Source organism: Myxine glutinosa, chromosome 7 (genome assembly GCF_964187855.1).
Source record: "Myxine glutinosa chromosome 7, kmMyxGlut1.1, whole genome shotgun sequence".
In the NCBI taxonomy this organism is placed as follows: Eukaryota; Metazoa; Chordata; class Myxini; order Myxiniformes; family Myxinidae; genus Myxine; species Myxine glutinosa.
Genome location: NC_136267.1, coordinates 163635822 through 163655188, shown reverse-complemented (window position 1 = coordinate 163655188; position 19367 = coordinate 163635822). Strand labels below are relative to the sequence as shown.

The window sequence follows — 19367 nt, the reverse complement described above, 5'->3', positions numbered from 1 at the left end:
GAGCAGAAGGGAACGAAATGTAAAGGGGGAAACAAGTTTGGCCAAGACCCTTTGTGACTAAAATTGACTGGATCACAAAAACATCACTGCTGAGACTATGCACTTGCATTCCTTAAAGTGCACAGAAGAGTGCAGGGGCGGTGCGGTTCAAATTACAGACGTAAGTGGGGGAGCGCAGCCTGTGCGTGGAGGAAGGAAAGGTGGTGCTGCGTACAGCCCCCTTGAGTGATCACCTGCCTTTGATGCGTCTTGATCTCCGGATCACCCGCAGTCGTGAATTGTCTGAAATGCCATGTGTTGGCAAGGAACTGGTTCTCGACTTGTGGCGTATTCGCAGCCACGCGTCCCTTCCTTTGCATCACCACAGGAAGATGATGATTTCTGAAACATAAAACAAAGATGGCATCCACGTTATTTGAGCATCCGTTTATATCGATGGCAGCGAGGACAGTTCAGCAATCGTGGTCTTTGCTTCTGAGCTGTCACACCATCGTTTTTAGTTGTTCCATCCATTTTCATGTGGACAAGAAGAAGGTACTTCCACCAGACTACTTATGGTCACACAAACTCTGCTTTCAAAATAAATGACATTTTGGATTCTAAGTGTGACGGGATGTGGATTGACAAATCTAAATAAGATTATTTGTGATAATTAGAAGGTGAAAAAGATAAATTAAACTAACAAGTACAGATACATTCAAAGTACACCGCCCCAATACCAAATACATAAACAACATCCTCCAGCTCGTGGTATTGCAGGGGTACCTTTGGCGATACCGTCATGCAGCTCACAGAGACGGTATAGGGAGGGAGAGGTGTACAATAATTGATAGATTAATTGCATAATTAAAATCATTAAATAGTAATCGTAATATAATTTCTTAATCAATTGATTAATTAATTAATCAATCACTTTCTTAATTTACTTCTCCCATCCCCCTCCCCCTTCCCACGCCTCCTCTCCCCAAGCCCTCCCCCTCCCACACATCTCCCGATGTCCCTGCTCTCAAATGTTGTTTGTGTGCTTCCCCTTCTCTCCCCATCTTGTCTACCGCTCCCTCTTTTTATATATTTTGTTTGTCTGTTTGATTTTTTTTTTGGGGGATAAATGTTAGCTCTTTCACGAGCCTCGATTCTGTATACAAAAAATAAAAAAAGAATTTAAAAAATCGCATACCTCAACCACCAGTGTTCCAGCTGAAGCTGTAACATTTTGAAAATTAATTAAATAAGTCTTTCATCGGGAAAAAAAAATTTCATTGAATAATTATCTATATATATAAAACAGTTTGTGTGTGTGTAATGTTACCGATAGATTCCTAAACGGAGAGGCTCACGTGCTTGATATTTGGCATAGACATGGCCATTGAGCCTGGGAAGAACATGGCCGACCTAAAAATAAAAAAATTCATAATATTTAGCGCATTTCAGCGAGGAATATTGTGCATGGAATCTGACCGGTGGCAGAGCAGTGCGCTGATTCGCTCACAGCGATCACGTGATGTTCCTTGCCGCCATTATCTCAGTTACGCGTTCGCACATATTTCAGAGTGAAAAGCGATTGCGTTTTTTCACATTTCAACGAGGACCATTGCCATTCACACCACATAGGTTTTTTTTTCTTTCATCTTTACGAGATCCATATTTTTTATTCATATTTACCTCAGCGCATTTCAGCGAGGAATATTATACATGGAATCTGATCAGGTGGCAGAGCAGTACGCTGATTCGCTCAGAGCGATCACGTGATGCTCCATGCCGCCATAAACTCACAGTTACACGTTCGCACGTAATTCACACATTCAAAACAAACGAGATCCGCGAAGCGAGTTGGTCGAGTCGTGCTAACCAAGATGGCGACACGGCGGCTTCACTTTTCACGGAGTATGAGCGTTCTATATATTTTCAATTCAGTACGCCCGACTCGCTCACGTACTTGATTTGTGGCATAGACATGGCCATTGGGCCTTCACGGTGTAATTTGTGCGAGGCTTTTGTCCGAGTGAGCTTGAGTCGAGAGGGCGAATGTACAGGTTGGGAATGTACGGGTCTCCCTTCCCCCGCCCGGCAACGCCGGTACTGGAGGGCGTCACAGGATCGGTGAGTCTCCAAAATCCGCTTCGTGCTGTTGCGAAGATGCAGGACGATGTCGCGATTGTTGTGCTGCTCTCCGACCATGAGAACTGCAACGTCATTGTTGACTGGCCCTCCCCTTCCCTCCCCCTTCCCCCTCCCCCCTCCATCCTCCCCTCCCCCTCCCTTCCCCCTCCACCCTACCCCCTCCCCTTCTCCCCTCCCCCTCCCTTTTCCCCCTCCCCCTCCATTTTCCCCCTCCCCATCCCCCTCCCCCCCTGCCACCCTCCCACCCCTCTCCCCCTCCCATCCCTCCCCCTCCCCTCACCCCCTCCCCCGCCCCCCTCTTCTCCCCTCCCCCCCCTCTCCTCCCCTGCCCCCCGTTCCCCTCCCCTCCCCTTTCCCCTCCGCTCCCCTCCCCCCGCCCGGCAATGCCGGGTACTTCTGCTAGTCTACTATATAAGAGAGATGTCTGTTTGTCTGTCTGTGTGTCTGTCTGTCGCCATTTTTCTCAAGAGATGGCTGAATGGATCTTCGTCAAACTTTCAGAGGCTCATCAGTGAATGACTGGGAGTGTTTTAGGGTGAAAAAAATACTGAAATAAAAAAGTTCGTTTTTTTGGATGAAAAAATAAATAAATCGCTCGATAGTGCCTAATAAGCCTTTTAAAATTAATAACAGTTATATACAAATACACATTCGCATAAATAAATACAAAACAATCACCAGACATTTGAATACAAATAAATCAAACAATTCCGGAAGTGTACGAAGTTGGTAGTAAGGCTTCTTCTTCTTCTTCCTGATCAGCATCACACTTAACTGAGAAACGTGATGAACGGCACATTCACCCACCAGCATATATTCAACGAAAAGGTGGTGAACCCCCTTCCAGTTCCCTTCCTCACCCCTCCCTCTCCTGCCTCCTCCCTCCCCTCCCCCCACTCCCCCCTCTGGCAAAGCCAGGTACTTCTGCTATTATATCAATAAATCAAAAATATCCTTTATAGCCACATCACTTGGTCATTGTCATGTTCAAATATCAGCTTCCTAACTCAAAAGGTGTCTGAGATAATGCCCAGATGAGAAAGGAAATAAATAAGTACTTCATTAATCAATAATAATTAAGTAACAAATCAATTCATTGATTAATCAAAAAACTAAATATACAGTTTTTGCCAAAGCACGTGCTCAATATTGTGCCCAAATTTCAGCTTCCTAGCTCAAAGGATGGCTGAGATATCGCCCTGAAAACAAAAACAAGAAAACAAACAACTGGAGTAAAATCTGAGGACTCCCTTTCAGCCCCATCAATGCCCGGCAATGACGTCATGCAGTGCCTGGAGATGGCAAAGGAAAGGAGCGGTGTACAAAAAGAAAAGCTACGGTAAACAAGTCAGGAGACGACGATGGTTCACAAGCGAGCGGTATTCAATGACAAAGGACGGACTACTTTGAAATGGCCGTCCTTTGTGACCTTTAAAAGTCAAAACCGACATTGAAAATATATATATAGGAATGTATTATCTGTTATGAGACTAGTTAGCTGCACAATACCGAAAGTTCGGTTAGATTCTGACAACTTTGAAAATTTGACCTTTGTGACCTTCAATGGTCAAAGGTCGAAGATTCTGAAATTTGTTGGAAAACTTGTATTTCATGATGTATGTGATAATACAAGATCATGTACGATATTTCACCCTATCAGGAAGTGAACGATGTAATAAAACCATCAAAAATCGACTTTTCTAAATTTCGTGACCTTGTGACCTTGACCTTGGGGTGAAAATGAAAAATCGAGCTCCGTGGGGCTAGACATATGATATTGGCCTAACCAAATATCGAAATATTTGGTTAGGTTAGGCCTTGGGGTCAGATTCCACCAACTCCCTCGGAGAAGATGTAGCTTGAACTCGATTACCCCCTAAAAAGACGTCTTTTTCGGGCGTGGCTCCGCCCACAATGGGCGCAATACGCCCACTCTAGGCAGGACACAACCAGATCATGATATCAACCTCCCACACAAGTTTCATCAAGATCGGATGATATCATCGAGTAGTTATGCTGCGGACAGACAGACGCACACACATGACGAATATAGTGGTCACTCTGTTTGATAACTCGTGAACCAATAACTGGTTTGAGGTGATTTTTCAATTTGAACATCTCGCATGTGTGATGGTCCAAATGGCCTCTGGGGATGTTGAAGTTTTCTTGTGTCGTTGCCCCGCGCACACGAAGCGAAAAGCGGGGTTAAGCAATCGGGTCATGTCCATCCATCCGTCGTCTATCTGTCTTTTCAGATTATGATAAGGAACCGCTTATTCAAATCAAATGCTAAATTTTGAACACAAATCGGAAGACAAGTTTATCGTTTCACCGCACTTTGTCTCTGAATCCGTCATGAGCGCAAATGCACAGGGAGGAGTGAGATAATGTTTTTACTCTGTCTGTCTGACTGGCAGTCAAATATTGAAAATCATTCCAAACAGGAAACGTAACGTTTTTAAGGACGTTATAGAGGACACAAACAACAGGCATGGATAACTAATGTAACATGTTAGATAAGATGGCGTGAGTCGTCACTTTAGACGAATCTCTGCCCTTCGTTGGCGTGCTCACCAAGCATTGTGCAAAGACTGTATAGTCCAATGTGGGACCCACAGCGTCTACCACAAACATCGCAGGTATAGACCGGTCCTTGTGGAGATGGACGTTGGCAGGTTTTCCGTTCTTGCCTCTGCCGTCTCTCGATAGCGAGTCTCCCACATTCAAAGTGGTCCAGGCCTTTGCGGTTACAATTTAAATGTTGTTATTTTTGTTACAATTTTTGTTACAAATTTTCTTACAATTTTTCTAACAATTTTTCTTACAATTTTTCGAACAATTTTTCTTACAATTTTTCTTACAATTTTTCTTACAAATTTTCTTACAATTTTTCTTACAATCTTTGTTACAATTTTTCTTGCAATTTTTCTTACAATTTTTCTTACAATTTTTGTTATAATTTTTGTTACAATTTTTGTTACAATTTTTGTTACAATTTTTCTTGCAATTTTTCTTACAATTTTTGTTACAATTTTTCTTACAATTTTTGTTACAATTTTTTTTACAATTTTTGTTACAATTTTTGTTACAATTTTTGTTACAATTTTTCTTACAATATTTGTCACAATTTTTGTTAAAATTTTTCTTACAATTTTTCTTACAATTTTTGTTAGTTTTTGTTACAATTTTTCTTGCAATTTTTCTTGCAATTTTTCTTACAATTTTTCTTACAATTTTTGTTACAATTTTTCTTACAATATTTGTTACAATTTTTCTTACAATTTTTGTTAGTTTTTGTTACAGTTTTTGTTACAATTTTTGTTGCAATTTTTCTTACAATTTTTCTTACAATGTTTCTTACAATTTTTGTTACAATTTTTCTTACAATATTTGTTACAATTTTTCTTACAATTTTTGGTTACAATTTTTTAATTTGCGGTTAAATGTTACACCAAGCTGAACTGTTTGTGGCCTGATGTTCCCAGGTGACAACTGGGATGACGCAAGACTCACTGTACACACACAACGCATACCTATTGTGCAAATAGTACATAACTATCATTACACTATACAGTTTTATTATCCCTTAAAGATCATTCCCACAACAATATGTCCAATCATGAAGGTGAAGAGTGTAATGGAGAAATTGAAAATGGGATTAGGGGAGAGAGCATTGGATTCGTTAATTGACGATACTCTTTCAGCTTGGTGTGCTGACTTCAGAATACACTACTGTATGGACTTTGGCACACACCGCTACACTACACTTATGGGATTTGGTGTGTTGTGGGGTTAAATATAGCAAAATCCACAACGGTTAGCTCATTCAAGCAGGGGCCACACAAAGCAATGGTGGTTTTTCTGATCATTTGAAATAAACTACTGTGTTGTGCAGCAGTGCCGGATTGTTGTCCTATTCGCCGAACGATCGGACAACGAGCCAAGCTATTGTGTGATGGCCTCTCAGGGTTTGATGTCAACAGTGGAATTTCCTCTACGGCTTTTCCAGACCTCATGGGAAAACACGATGGCGTACAGCCAGTCGGGCCCCTTGTTCAGGTCTAGCTGTTGTACCCCTGCTGGAACGCTTGCTGGCTCTGGGAAATCTGACCGTTCCACAGTGAGAGGCTTCAAATACCCTCAACTACTATGGTCTACTATAGAAACAGCTTTATCTGAGCTTGAAATAACTTCCCTTGGCCCTTAAAAAGAATCCAAGCATTTTCCTGGACGGATGTGGCCATAGTTTTCTACTTGTAAAGAGGTACAATTGGTACAAGAGGTACAATTGAGCAAAACAAGTGTTTTATTATTTCGACTCCATATATATCTAATTTGTAGCAAATTATACAAGTTCATTAGCTTCTTTGGATATTCCGTATTTCCCAAGAGTAGTTGAAATGGTTTTATCCTGGAAGTCCTTGCAGTGTCCACGTGTTTTTTTTTTTTACCTCTTCCACACCCCCCCCCCCCCCTTCCCACACCTCCTCACCCCCCAAGCCCTCTCCCTCCCACAGATCTCCCGATGTCCCTGCTCTCAAATGTTGTGTTTGTGTGCTCCCCCCTCTCTCTCCATCTTGTCTACCACTCCCCTTATTATATGTTTTATGTGTCTATTTGCTTTTTTTGTGATTAATGTTCTCTTTCATGAGACTCGATCTTGTATACAATATATACATATATATGTAGTGTTAGAATTCCATTGGATAATCATGTCGAGGTTCCACTTGCTGAGCCAGTGCGTGACCTGCCAATTCATGAAATGCCCTCCCATCCCCACTCCGATTTATTTATTTATTTTTACAAAGGGAGCAATGATCACTTTATATTTGGATATGGCATTACATCAATGGCAGCAGATGTTGAGGTTGGCACTGAAGCGTTCACGCCTTGCCAGCAAGCTCGAGGCGCAGGTGCCAAGCTTTTCATCGTCGAAGGCGGTCAAGGGGCAAGGAAGGATACACCGTTGGCCGGAGTGTGAGTAAGGGCACGGAGATGTGAGCTGAAGGGCCCTGAAGGATGGGCAACCTTGGACGTGAGACTGCAAGTGATGAGAAAGAGAAATGATTTATGGTTCACGTTACATATATCACATCCGAACAACGCGAACACATTCATGTCAATCTTTGGAAGTACTGTGCGACTGATTTCAGTTATCTACGATAAATTCATGAGGTGTGTGTGTGTGTGTGTGTGTGTGTGTGTGTGTGTGTGTGTGTGTGTGTGTGTGTGTGTGTGTGTGTGTGTGTGTGGCATACTTTTTGTGTCTATTTATTACGTATTATTGAAATGTATATTTTAACTCTTTAGACTGCTGAGACCCCTTCGACATTTGAAGAACCTTTTAAGAACCTTAATATCCTTAAAGCCCCAAAAACCCCTAAAGACGCAAAGGACCCAAAAGTTCCCAAGGACCGAAAAGTTCCCGAGGATCCAAAAGACCCAGAATACCCAAAACTCCTCAAGGACCCAAAAGACCCTGATGACCCCAAAAGTCCCTGAGGACCCAAAAAGACGCAGATGACCCAAAAGTCTCTGAGGACCCAAAAGATCCAGATGACCCAAAACTCCCCGGGGACCCAAAATATCCAGAAGAGCCCAAAAGTCCCTGAGGGTTCAAAAGACCTAGATGACCCAAAGGTCCCTGAGGACCCATCTTTGCATTTCCAAGAACCTCCAGTTTAGCAGTACTTGTACATGTTAAGTAAGGTGGTGTATAAGGGTGATGTATACGACTGCGTCAATCGCTCTAAACTTCCGGATATATTTTTTAACGATCTTTAAAATCATTATTTTATTATCTTTAATCTGCGTGTGGGATCTTTAAAATCTTTGAAATCATTATGAACACTGCGTGTGGGATCGTGTTCTATGAACTCTCTATAGTTCTTTGTGTAACACCTGTAAAACAATGTTAGAAATGTTATGCAACAACAAGAATATTAGTTGCTGTGTGTGCAGAAAAAGCAACAAGCAGCATACCACTGTGAGCTATATGTGACGAAATGCATGGAGTCGAGACTATTTAGAGCAGCCATTCTATTTGCCAACAGGTGGTCACAAAAGATGGATGGTAGTCAAATAAATAATGCATCTGTCCTCTTCCTTTTTTATTTCATCACTACAACATAATGGTGCAGGTACAATAGCTTTGAGGTAGCGTAATCACCTTTGAGCTGTATAGTCTGGATTTGATTGCTGACACAGGATAAAATCAAGTTGAATGTGCCTCCATTTTGTGTCCGATTTAAAATAGGGGTAAACTTATGGCTCAACGATCTGGGTTGGTGCTCCTTCACACCATTGGAATCTTGACAGGGGGTGGATTCCCAAGGTCCGTCATTGCCTCACAGAGCCAAGTTGGTGGGTTCTCTATTTTGGTCGTCTATATTTTTTCATTTAAAAAATGGTTTTCTCTGCAACCGCTTGTCCGATCGATGCAAAACTTTAAACAAAGGGGGGATTCCCCATGGATAATATATTATTGCTAAGTTGATGTCATAGGTCACATGGTATGGCAGCCATATTGGATTAAAGGAAAAAATTTGGACATAATTTTCTCCAAAACCGCTCAACGTAGAAAAATGAAACTTGGAATACATCATCAACTCCCCATGGAGTGTATAGGGTGATAACGATGATGTCATTGGTGAAGTGGTATTCTAGCCACAATTGGTTTAATTGAAATCCTTATTCGAAAAACTTTGAAACTTCATATATCTGATCGATATGACCTCAATTTATAATGTTCATAACCCATGTCAAGAAACTATGTGACATAATAGGGTGCACAGATGATAGAGGTATATGGGCTATAATATAGCAGTAGGCCATAATAGTAGCGTGTTCAGTTGAGGATGGTATTTTTGTTCGGAATGAATGTGCGAGGCGAGACTATGTGCTCTACGAGTACCATTCTAGTTCAAGTTTGTGTTATAACTCCTGTCCTTGCCTGCTGCCATCATTCAGCTCCTCCATGAGCCTGAACCTTTGTGCAGAAAAAAAATCGCGTTCATGGCCTCATTAATCTTCTACCATCTACAGGTGGGCAGGATGACCTCGGCCCGAAAGGTATGCATACACATCTCTGAGCTCTCACAGCTCTTTGTAGTTTATCAAGCCTCATTACTCCATGATACCTCATTACTCCATAATTATTGTCAATCTCCAGTAATCCATTCTGTAAGTCAAAGGAGTGAAACAATTGCCAAACCTGGAGAGAATTTCAAAAGAAGTAACATTCGTTGGAAATTACTCCCATCCTCCTCCCGAACAATATGTCAAAAATATAGGAGTGGCAAAAGTGCTAATTTGCATAAATCCAAGATGGCAGTACAGTGCCACATTTTCTGTCAATTTCGCTCAATTAATATTGCATTAAAGGGATTAATTGGTCAAATAAAGATGTAAGAACACAATTTTTTCTTGAAGGATTTCCCGAGATGTCGTTCGAGCTGCAATGGCTGCAGTCACCCAACTGCACATCTATGGCTACAGTGTATGAAAGTGGTTGGTCTGCTCTGCCAGTTTGTCAAAGCAGAACGGACAGGGATTTGGAGTCTTCAACTACAGTCACTCCAATAAATGCTTCCATATTTTGCTGCTGCAGAGACTAACATACATGTCACATGAGGGCATATCTGGCTTCCAGAAAATGCTTTAGCTTCGGACATGACATCAAGACGTTTATTCTTTCTTCAACACAGGGATCCATGTTACTCAGGGGCAGTGATTGCCTAATTTCAAGAAGTCAACAGCTCGACTGACAAAGGGTTGGGGAATAGGTCATGACCAGTGGTCGGGGAGTCTCAACGCACACAATGGCTGCTGTCTATGCCGGCATGTGCTGATGTAAATGGTGCCAAGCAGGATCTCACAGCCACAACTTACCTGACAATCAAGTGATCAGCAGAAAGATGTAACAAAGTCCCAGGAAGACAAGAGATGCCGACGACAACCTGGCGGTCCTTGTGTTCCTTCAGGACTGACATCCATTTGTACGGGATCTGTCTCTGTGTAGCATTGTCGCCGGAGTTACAGCTGATGACACTGACTGCTCATAAAGCAGAGGAAATGGGTACAACATTCTTAAAGCCATGGTGGAGAGCAATGTTTTGGAGCGAGAACCCATAATGGATGAGGATGTAACAGAAAGAAAAGAACAGTAGAAAGAGGGGATGTGGTGGTAGAGTGAGGTAGAGGGGTACGGGGAAAAAACCGACAAAATAGAGGGAGACTTGGAGAAATAAGGGATGTGGTGAAGAATGAGGGCAACAAGAGGAGGACACAAGGGGTGAACAAGATGGATAGAGCCACAAACTCTCAATCACAGAAGTGGAAGGAAAAACTGGCATCCCTCAAAAAGTTGGGGTTGGGGATCGTTAATTGGTGTAGAAAAGATCATCGATTTGGAAGGGGGATGGTCTGAGATGGTGGTGAACAGCTGTTGTCTTGAAGCCTTGGATGGAAGAATGACATTGGAGTCCTTCCTTGGCACACCTGAGCTCCTCACCACATACAAGGCTTTCATCCGCAGCTCAATGGAATACTGCTCTCCCCTCTGGGCTGGTGCTCCTGCCTCACACCTAGCTCGTCTTCACGCTGTTGAAACCAAAGCATCAGAATCATTGGAATCTCCCGCGATGAAGCTAACTCCAAGGGCCTCTCACTCACTCACCGCAGGCAGGTTGGTGGTCTTTCCGTCTTCTACCGACTCCTTTCTGGCCTTTCCCCCCCCCCCCCCCCCCCCAGCTCTCTCTGGGCTCTGTCCTGCAAATATTCCTACAGGTCGCACAAGATCTGCCTGCAACCCTCTTATGGTTAAACTGCCAAAATCAAGACTCTCTGCTCACCTTCACTCCTTCATTGCTCTTTTCTCCCGCCTCTGGAACAAACTCCCTCACTCTCTTCAATCCCACTCCACCCTCCAGGTCTTTAAAACAGCTGTTCACCACCATCTCTTATCTTCCCCCATCCAAAACCTTGATCTTTTCTACCCCCACTAATTTCACCCCAAATCCACTTTTTTGAAATACCAATTTCTGTCCCGGAAGTCCCTGGTGTCCTTGTGTTTTATACTTCTCCCACACCCCCCCCCCCTTCCCACGCCTCCTCCCCCCAAGCCCTCTCCCTCCCACACATCTCCCTGCTCTCAAATGTTATATTTGTGTGCTTTCCCTTCTCTCCCCATCTTGTCTTCCGCTCCCTCTTTTTATATATTTTGTTTGTCTGGTTGATTTGTTTGTGAAGTAAATGTTAGCTCTTTCACGAGCCTCGATTCAGTATACAAAAAAAAAAAGAAAGAGAATGTGGAAGTTCCTTCCACAAGCTCAAAAAAGAGAAGAACGAATGTTCACCTCCAGTGGAGGTGAGCAGTGATTCTGGATTTTGAGAGGTTCACCAGAAGGGTGTTGTTGGTGGACCCTGTGCGTCCTGCAGAAACCTGTGGGGTGCAGAGGGGACCAAGCACGAAAATAGCAGACAAGAGGGTGCAATACCGGGAATGAGGCAGTAAAAGACAGAGAGACCACCGACCTGTCTGTGATGTGAAAATGATAGGTCTAGAGACTCATCTTGATCGCGGGAGATTCCAATGATCTTGAAGGCCTTGGTTTCCATGACGTCAAGCCGAGCAATTAAGGTGTGAGGTATGAGCGCAAGCCCAGAGCGGAGAGCAGTTCTCCATCAAGCTTTGTGGTGGCTCACTCATTGAATGGCTTCCATGAAACGCGATGCAACATTTGACTGCATTGTCATCAGCGATGTAGGTTACGTTACCTTCATTGCAAGTACAGCGAGCCCCACCATTGTATTTGATGGATACGGTGCAGAGCCATCTCCAAAATATACCATGCATATCGGTGACAAAAACATGTCGTAGTTGCCCAAGTGAACTTTGTTGGAGACATGACAATCAAGACAAAGAAATAACATTTCTTGGCCAGCAGTACCAAAAAAACCAGAATTTCATCCTCATGCTCACTGAGAAGCTGAAAATAAATGGATTTACACAAATCCATGCAGAAGGTGATGCTGACCTCCCCATTGGCCAGACAGCAGTAGATTCTGCTTCCAAATGGGCCACTACTGTCATAGGAGAAGCTACATGGATGTTTACCCACAAATAAGTTACGGATTTGGAATGTTATCTAGCTGCAGAATGATTCGGGTCCTCAGATGTGCAACTGGTTGCCATTCATGCATGCAATTGTTGGATGTGACACCACGTCATGCTTGTTTGGCAATGGGAACGGAGTAGCTCTCCATAAGTTTCGAAGTGAGCCTGATTTCAAGAAGCAAGCTGAGTTCTCCAGTGAAGTTTCTAAGGATTACATCACCTTCTCAAAAGTTTGTGTCAGGAGGTCATCTTGATTTAAGTGCTTGGATGCACTGCATTACAAGTGCTTTTGTGAGATGTCCACAAGCATCAATACTGTGCAGGTGCATCTCCCTCTCCCCCATACAAATGGTGGCCTGATATCGCAGTCCTCGTGCGCATTTCCAATTGCAACAGTGGATGGGTAAATCTGACAATATGGATGCAAGAGGTCATTTTGAGCCACAAACAACGGATTTGCCTCCAGCTCCAGAAGCTCTTCTGGGGTCATCAATTGGAAATGCAAAACTGACTGCGATACACGAAGTTGAAACTGCAAGAATCGTGGACTGGAATGCTCCATTTCATGTGACAAGTAGAATGGTGTCCGCTGCACAAATTAGTCTTTGCTTTTTAAGAAAAGCACAGGTGAGAAGATTGGAGACACACAAGCTAAGGTAGCAATGTCAAAATAATGTAGATAGAGATTTAGATCATTCAAATCAGATACTTATATCTACTTTTATTTTGAAAGTTGACATTGGTGGGGTAACCAGCAGCCATTTTGAGAAATGGCAGCAATCCTGGATATTTAGATGGCTGCCATTATAATGGCTGTGGAACAATCCTAATTATAGTTCATTATTGTTGTTTGGTTTATGTGGAAAAATGGAAAATTGTTTCACATCAATCTTGTTCCCTCTCCTCCCTCCCCTTCCCAAAATGGAGGACCCTTTTTTGTATACAAGATCGAGGCTCGTGTAAGAGCTAACAATAATCACAAAAAGACAAACTGACACATAAAACATAAGATAAAGGGAGCGGGAGACAAGATGGGGAGAGAGAGGGAAGCACACAAGCACAACAGTGGAAAATAGGGACATCGGGAGATCTGTGGGAGGGAGAGGGGTTGGGGGGAGGAGGCATGGGAAGTGGGGCGGGGGGGCCTTGAGCTCTTCTAGGGTCAAATTTGGTTATTTTTCTATTTTTTGTGAGGGCCTAAAACACTGCCCTACACTCATGAAAGAATAGGTCGGGGATCATTTAATATTACAATTCATATAGCTGCAAGGGCTTAGGCACTATGGAGTGATTTTAATAAATCCAACTTTTCTTTTCAAAAATTTTGAAAACTTTTTTTGCCTAAAACACTCCCTGGCATTCACTGATGAACCTCAGAAAGTTTGACGAACATCTGTCGGGCCATTTCTGAAAAAAATGGTCACAGACCGACAGACAAACATCAGTCTTGTATATCTAGAATAGGATAGCTTAGGAGTAAATGTTTATAAATACGAGTTGGCCAGAAGGTGGAGTATTTGTTTAGGTGGACCGGAAGGAAAGTTTTATTTTACTCTTAAAATTAATTTATTCCATGCTGCCCTCTGTTTTCCAAATCAAATGTCACATGTAATTGTCACATAATTCACCAGGCGGAGGTACGCACATAATATAATTTATTATGTCATAATATAATATAATCAGACCTACATAATATAATTTATTATATTATGTCACATAATATAATTCAAATGTCACATGGTCTGGCAGCCATATTGGATCGAACGAAAATCTTTAAAAAAAATTTTCTCCTGAACTGCTTCATCGATCGACGTGAAACTTCACAATTATGATCTAGCAGTCATGGGGAATAGGTATATGTTTTAAATTTCATCCTGTCCAATGCATGGTCTGGCAGCCATAATTATTTAATTTTGTGAATCTGGGTTATTTTTTATTATTATTATTATTATTTTATTAAGGCTCACTTGGTTGTGCACGCATGGGTTTTAGGGTAGAGGAGTGGCATCTGAAACCCTAGGCCCAGTTGCATAAAACATTCTTAAGGAAAGATTTGAGGATTTACTTAAATGTCTCCTCAAGTTTCCCCTTAAGGACATCCATCATTTGAGGATCATTGCATATTCGAGTATTCCTTAAGTATTATGAATATTCCGAATTCCGAATGTTCCTTAAAATCTCCCTTAAACCCAAGGGAGCACCCCTCCACCCCTTATTACTTCTTTTTCAAGTTATTTAGGCACCAATTCAATTGATACCGACGATGTCCCCAGGAAAGATGGTCAACTGCGTATGTAATTGATATATTGAATGCGGCATGTTACTTGGCCCATGACTCATCAATGGAAATACACGTTTAAAATTTCAACGTGATCGGTCGCACAATCTGGCAGCCAGAATGTTTTAGTTATTTGAAGAAGAAGAAACCTACACAATTTTTTTCGTTACTTACAATTTTTTCTTCTCCAGAACGTCATACATGATGTGAAACGCCACGCACATGATGAACGAGTGGTTCGGAATATAGTTTGGTAATTTACGTGTCATCGGTTGAATGGTCTGGCAGCCATTTTTAAAATTTATTTTGAATTTGAGTTTTTTTGAAATTCCTTTGAATTGAATTTTTTCAATACAATTCTGAATCCAGTTTTTAAAGAGGACATCATGGGTCACGTGACTGATCAATGTGGGGTCGTATCAAAGCGGGCCGTCTCGGTACCCGGTCATCACTGCCAGCAGTTATAAAGTGGCAGTTCTAGTTTCTTTTTAACTCAACTGGACTACCGTCCAGTTTAGTTCATCACATACTGAACCCTCCGGCGTCCGTCGTCTGTCGTCGTCTGTCGTCCGTTAACTTTTCGACGTTAACACTCCAGCGTCCACAAATATCAACCGATTCTGATCAAACTTGACAAGCACGATCCTTACCGCAAGGACCAGGTTGGTATTACATTTTAGCCCGATCCGTTGAAAAATGACGGACGTAGGCGACCATTTTGTTTTTGGTCATGAAAACGACGTTAACACTCTAGCGTCCACAAATATTAACAGATTTTGATCAAATTTAGAATGTTTAACCCTTACCACACAAGGTAGGATGCTATTGCATTCCAACCTGATCCGTCACAAAATGGCCGCCATATTGTTTTCAGCTCCGAAACGACGTTAAGACTTTAACGTCCACAAATATTTATGGATTTTGATCAAACTTGGTGTGTGAGACTCTTACCACACAAGGTAGGTATCAGTTCAGTTGAGTTCTGCTTCCCTGGAAGCTCTAGTTGTTTTTATCCTACTCATCTGTTCACCCATTTGTTCGATGGATGAATAAAACTTATTCAGAACAAGCACTCATCTGCATTCATTACCCTAAGTAACTGCCAAGATAGTTTCAGACAGCAAATTGCCCAAGTTTAACGATACGAGCCGATAATTTAACTGAAGATGGATGAAAGCATATATGGCATTCTGTACAATCCTCATGTGAGGAAACATACAAGTCTGACCAATAACATGGTCTTCATGTACCTTTGCTGGCAGGATAGTCTCAAGGTATGCACACTCACATCTCAGTTGTCGACCTCGCCCCAGATTCAAACCTGGATGGACCAGCTGTCGACCTGGTGTTTCGAAACCAGAGTGATTTGTCAGTTTGTGCACCAGCCAGAGGATGTGTCTGACAGCATTGATCGTTGGTGGACATTGAGGATCCAATGGTGTCTTTGTGAAGGAGTAGTAGAAAGGTTGTTTGTGAAAGAGTATTCCTGCCCTGCCTGACTGATGGTAAGGCAATGGCAAACCACCCAGCGTAACTCTTGCCAATATATTGCTGTGGAGGGGTTGACACTCCAGCAAGAGTATGGTAAATTGATGATGATGATGGTACCGCTAGTTTTGCTGATGCACCTTCTGTGACTGACAAATCCTTCTGGTAGACCAAGAGTGCAGGATGGCAAACTTGGCAACAGTGGATTTACAGCGTTCCACCAGCTTACACATCAGACCTCAAACAGTTGGTATTCTGTAACACAGGAAATATTACAAAAAAAAGCAAAATTATAAAAGCAAAAGCCATTAGGCCGAGCAAGCGGAAAGACATTAATCAACTGCTAAGGTCGAGGGCCACCTTGGGACAAAGGCAAAAATCAGCACCGAAGGATTGGGTTCATGTTTCTCTGCCCAGAAGAATTCCACAAACATCCTTTAGATGTGTGTCAAAAATGCTTAAGGTGGTTCAAAGCAATTGTTTTGTCTAAAGACTACACATCTGATCAATGTTACAAAAACAAAAACAACAGCCCTCGGTAGAGCGCGTACCTCCGCCTGGTGAACAGTTTACATTTTGTATCCCAATGATAGACCGGATCTGGATTCGGACCTGAATCAAAATCGAATCGACTTGTTCTTGTCGAATAACCAACTCGTCCACCAAGTTTTGTCTCATGTCATCCACAACGTTTTGAAATATCGTGATATACAGTATATTGTTTTTGGCCCTATCAATCCATGGTGAAAATTAAAACATTCTTGTATCCGAATCCGGATTAGGATCTTCAACAAAATCGAATCAATTCGTCCTTGTCACACACACAACCTGTCCAACAGGTTTCGTCCAAATCCATCAATAACTTTTTGAGATATCCTGCTATGTATATTTTTTGGCCCAATCTCCCAATGGTGAAGAATCACTTAAAAAAATTAAATAATTCTCATATCCGAATCCATATTCAGATCTTCACCAAAATTGAATCGATTCTTCCTTGTCACACACACACAACCTCTCCACCAAGTTTTGTCCAAATCCGTCCACAACTTTTTAAGATATCGTGCTATATCTATCGTTTTTTTGTCCTATCTCTCAATGGTGAAGTCGAATCACTTAAAAAAATTCTCGGATCCAGATGCGGATCTTCACCAAAATCGAATAATTTTGTCCTAGTCTCATACCCAACCTCTCTCATTTCGGCCAAATCGGTCCACAACTTTTTGAGAAAAGGTGAAGAATCACTTAAGAAATTCTCGGATCCGGATCTTCACCAAAATCCCATCATTTCGTCTGTGTCACTTACCCAAACTCTCCACCAAATTTCGGCCGAATCTCTCCACAACTTTTTGAGATATCCTGTTCACAATCAGACAAACAGGGCATGAAAACAAAACCTCCATCCACCTTTGGTGGCGGAGGTGGTAAACTGGATTAGGGCTTCAGGAAGTCAACAAAATACTTTCTCCGGTAATGGTGATTGTTTTTTCCCCAGGCTGTAATCTTCAAAACGATATAAGCTGGAAGAATTCCAGTGATGGAGTCAGGAGGACACGAATCCAATTTCAGTTTCGATTTGATAAAATTTTCAACAACAACAACAACAACAACACCAATTATTTTTTTTTAAAGGCATTTAAAGGTATTATTTGAAGTATTTCCAAGACGTAACTACAGATCCTAACAATGTCAACATTATTGGTGTTTTAAGCAAATAAAACTGCATACATCCAGTATAATGTATTGGACAAACAGGATTTTAACAATGCAGGTAGCCCGTCTGCCAATGCACACACAATGCAAGATGGATACGTTTTGTGTGTCTGTGGTTGTTATCTCCATATGCGGGTATCAGGAGATGGAGCGGCGATCTACCATGTCTCGAGGTATCCACCTCGGTGTTTTAGAGTGTCAGTCCAGGCCATAACTTATTACCCTCACCAGAGGAGATCTCGGGTATTGCATTTGAGTCCGTTTGTTTGTTACTTTATTGGTTGGTGTTGAACATTATTACTTGCAAAATCGAAGATTTTTCAAGTACAGTATATTGGTCGGTTGTGTTTGTGACTCTGTCTGTTTGTTTGTTTGTTTGTCACCGGCCTACAGGTCACAATTTTCAACCGATCTTCACCAAACTTCCCCAAATGGTAGAGTTGGTCAAAAGCCAGAAGCCTATTGTTTTGGGGTCAATAGGTCAAAAGGTCAACATAGGCCAAAGGTCACCAAATTTGCTAAATTTCTAAAATCCCCAATTTTCATCCGATTGACTTGAAATCTGAAGACCATTTGCATATCTGGTCACTGAATTCAACCACCAAGTATTTTTGAGGTCAACATAGGCCAAATGGTCAACATAGGCCAAATTTCTAAAATCCTCAATTTTTATCCAATTGACTTGAAATTTGAAGAGGACTTGCATATCTGGTCACTGAATTCAACCACCAAGTATTCTTGAAGTCAACTTAGGCCAAAAGGTCAACATAGGCCAAATTTCTAAAATCCTCTATTTTCATCGAATTGACTTGAAAATTGAACAGCATTTGCACATTGAGTCACTAAATAGGGAAACTAACTATTTTTGAGGTCAAAAGGTCAAAGGTCAACTCAAGGTCAACCTTCCAAAATCATCATTTTTCATCTGAAAAATCGTCACTTTTCATCCTGTTGACCCGAGCTTTGATCAAGATTGTAAATTTTAATCTTCATGAAATGGACAATTTGCTGTATCAATGGTAAACTTTTGGGGGAGGGCGTATTTTGCAAGTATCGTGCTACGCATGACGTTTTCTTGTTTCTTTGTCTGTTTGTTTGTCTGTATGTCAGTCGCCTACAGGTCACAATTTTCAACCGATATTCACGAAACCTCACCAAGTTGTATAGGTCATCAAAATTGAGAAGCCTATTGATTTTGAGGTCAAAGGTCAAAGGTCATCTGGAGATCAAATTTCTAACATCGCCATTTTTAATCCAATTGACTCGACAATTGAACAGCATTTCCACATTGAGTCACTAAATTGGGAAACCAACCATTTTTGAGGTCAAAAGGTCAAAGGTCAACTCAAGGTCTAATTTACAAAATCATCAATTTTCATCTGAAAAACCGTCAATTTTCATCTGATTGATTTGAAAATAGAAAATCAATTGCCTAGTGCTTCACTGAATTGGGAAACAAACTATTTTTGAGGTCAAAGGGTCAAAGGTCAACCCAAGGTCAAACTTCCAAAATCATCTATTTTTATCTTTAAAATCATCAATTTTCATCTGACTGACTTGAAAATTTAACAGCATTTGCATAGTCCCTCACTGAATTGGGAAACCAACTATTTTTGAGGTCAAAAGGTCAAAGGTCAACTCTAGGTCAAACTT

At 41.7% G+C, this 19367-nt stretch overlaps 1 long non-coding RNA gene across 2 annotated transcripts in view; it reads right to left on the bottom strand.

Moving 5' to 3' along the window:
• Window positions 1-256: 256 nt before the first annotated feature.
• LOC137430670 (uncharacterized) overlaps window positions 257-19367 on the bottom strand; it is a 38849-nt gene continuing 19738 nt past the window's right edge. Inside the window, exons 2-4 of one of the 2 annotated variants that reach the window (XR_010985149.2) lie at window positions 15805-16259; window positions 6967-7162; window positions 257-381 (exon numbers count right to left, since the gene is read on the bottom strand). This is a non-coding gene — a long non-coding RNA (uncharacterized LOC137430670). Of the gene's footprint in view, window positions 382-6896; window positions 7163-15804; window positions 16260-19367 lie in introns of those variants that run through there. The other variant, XR_013624187.1, reaches the window with a different exon arrangement.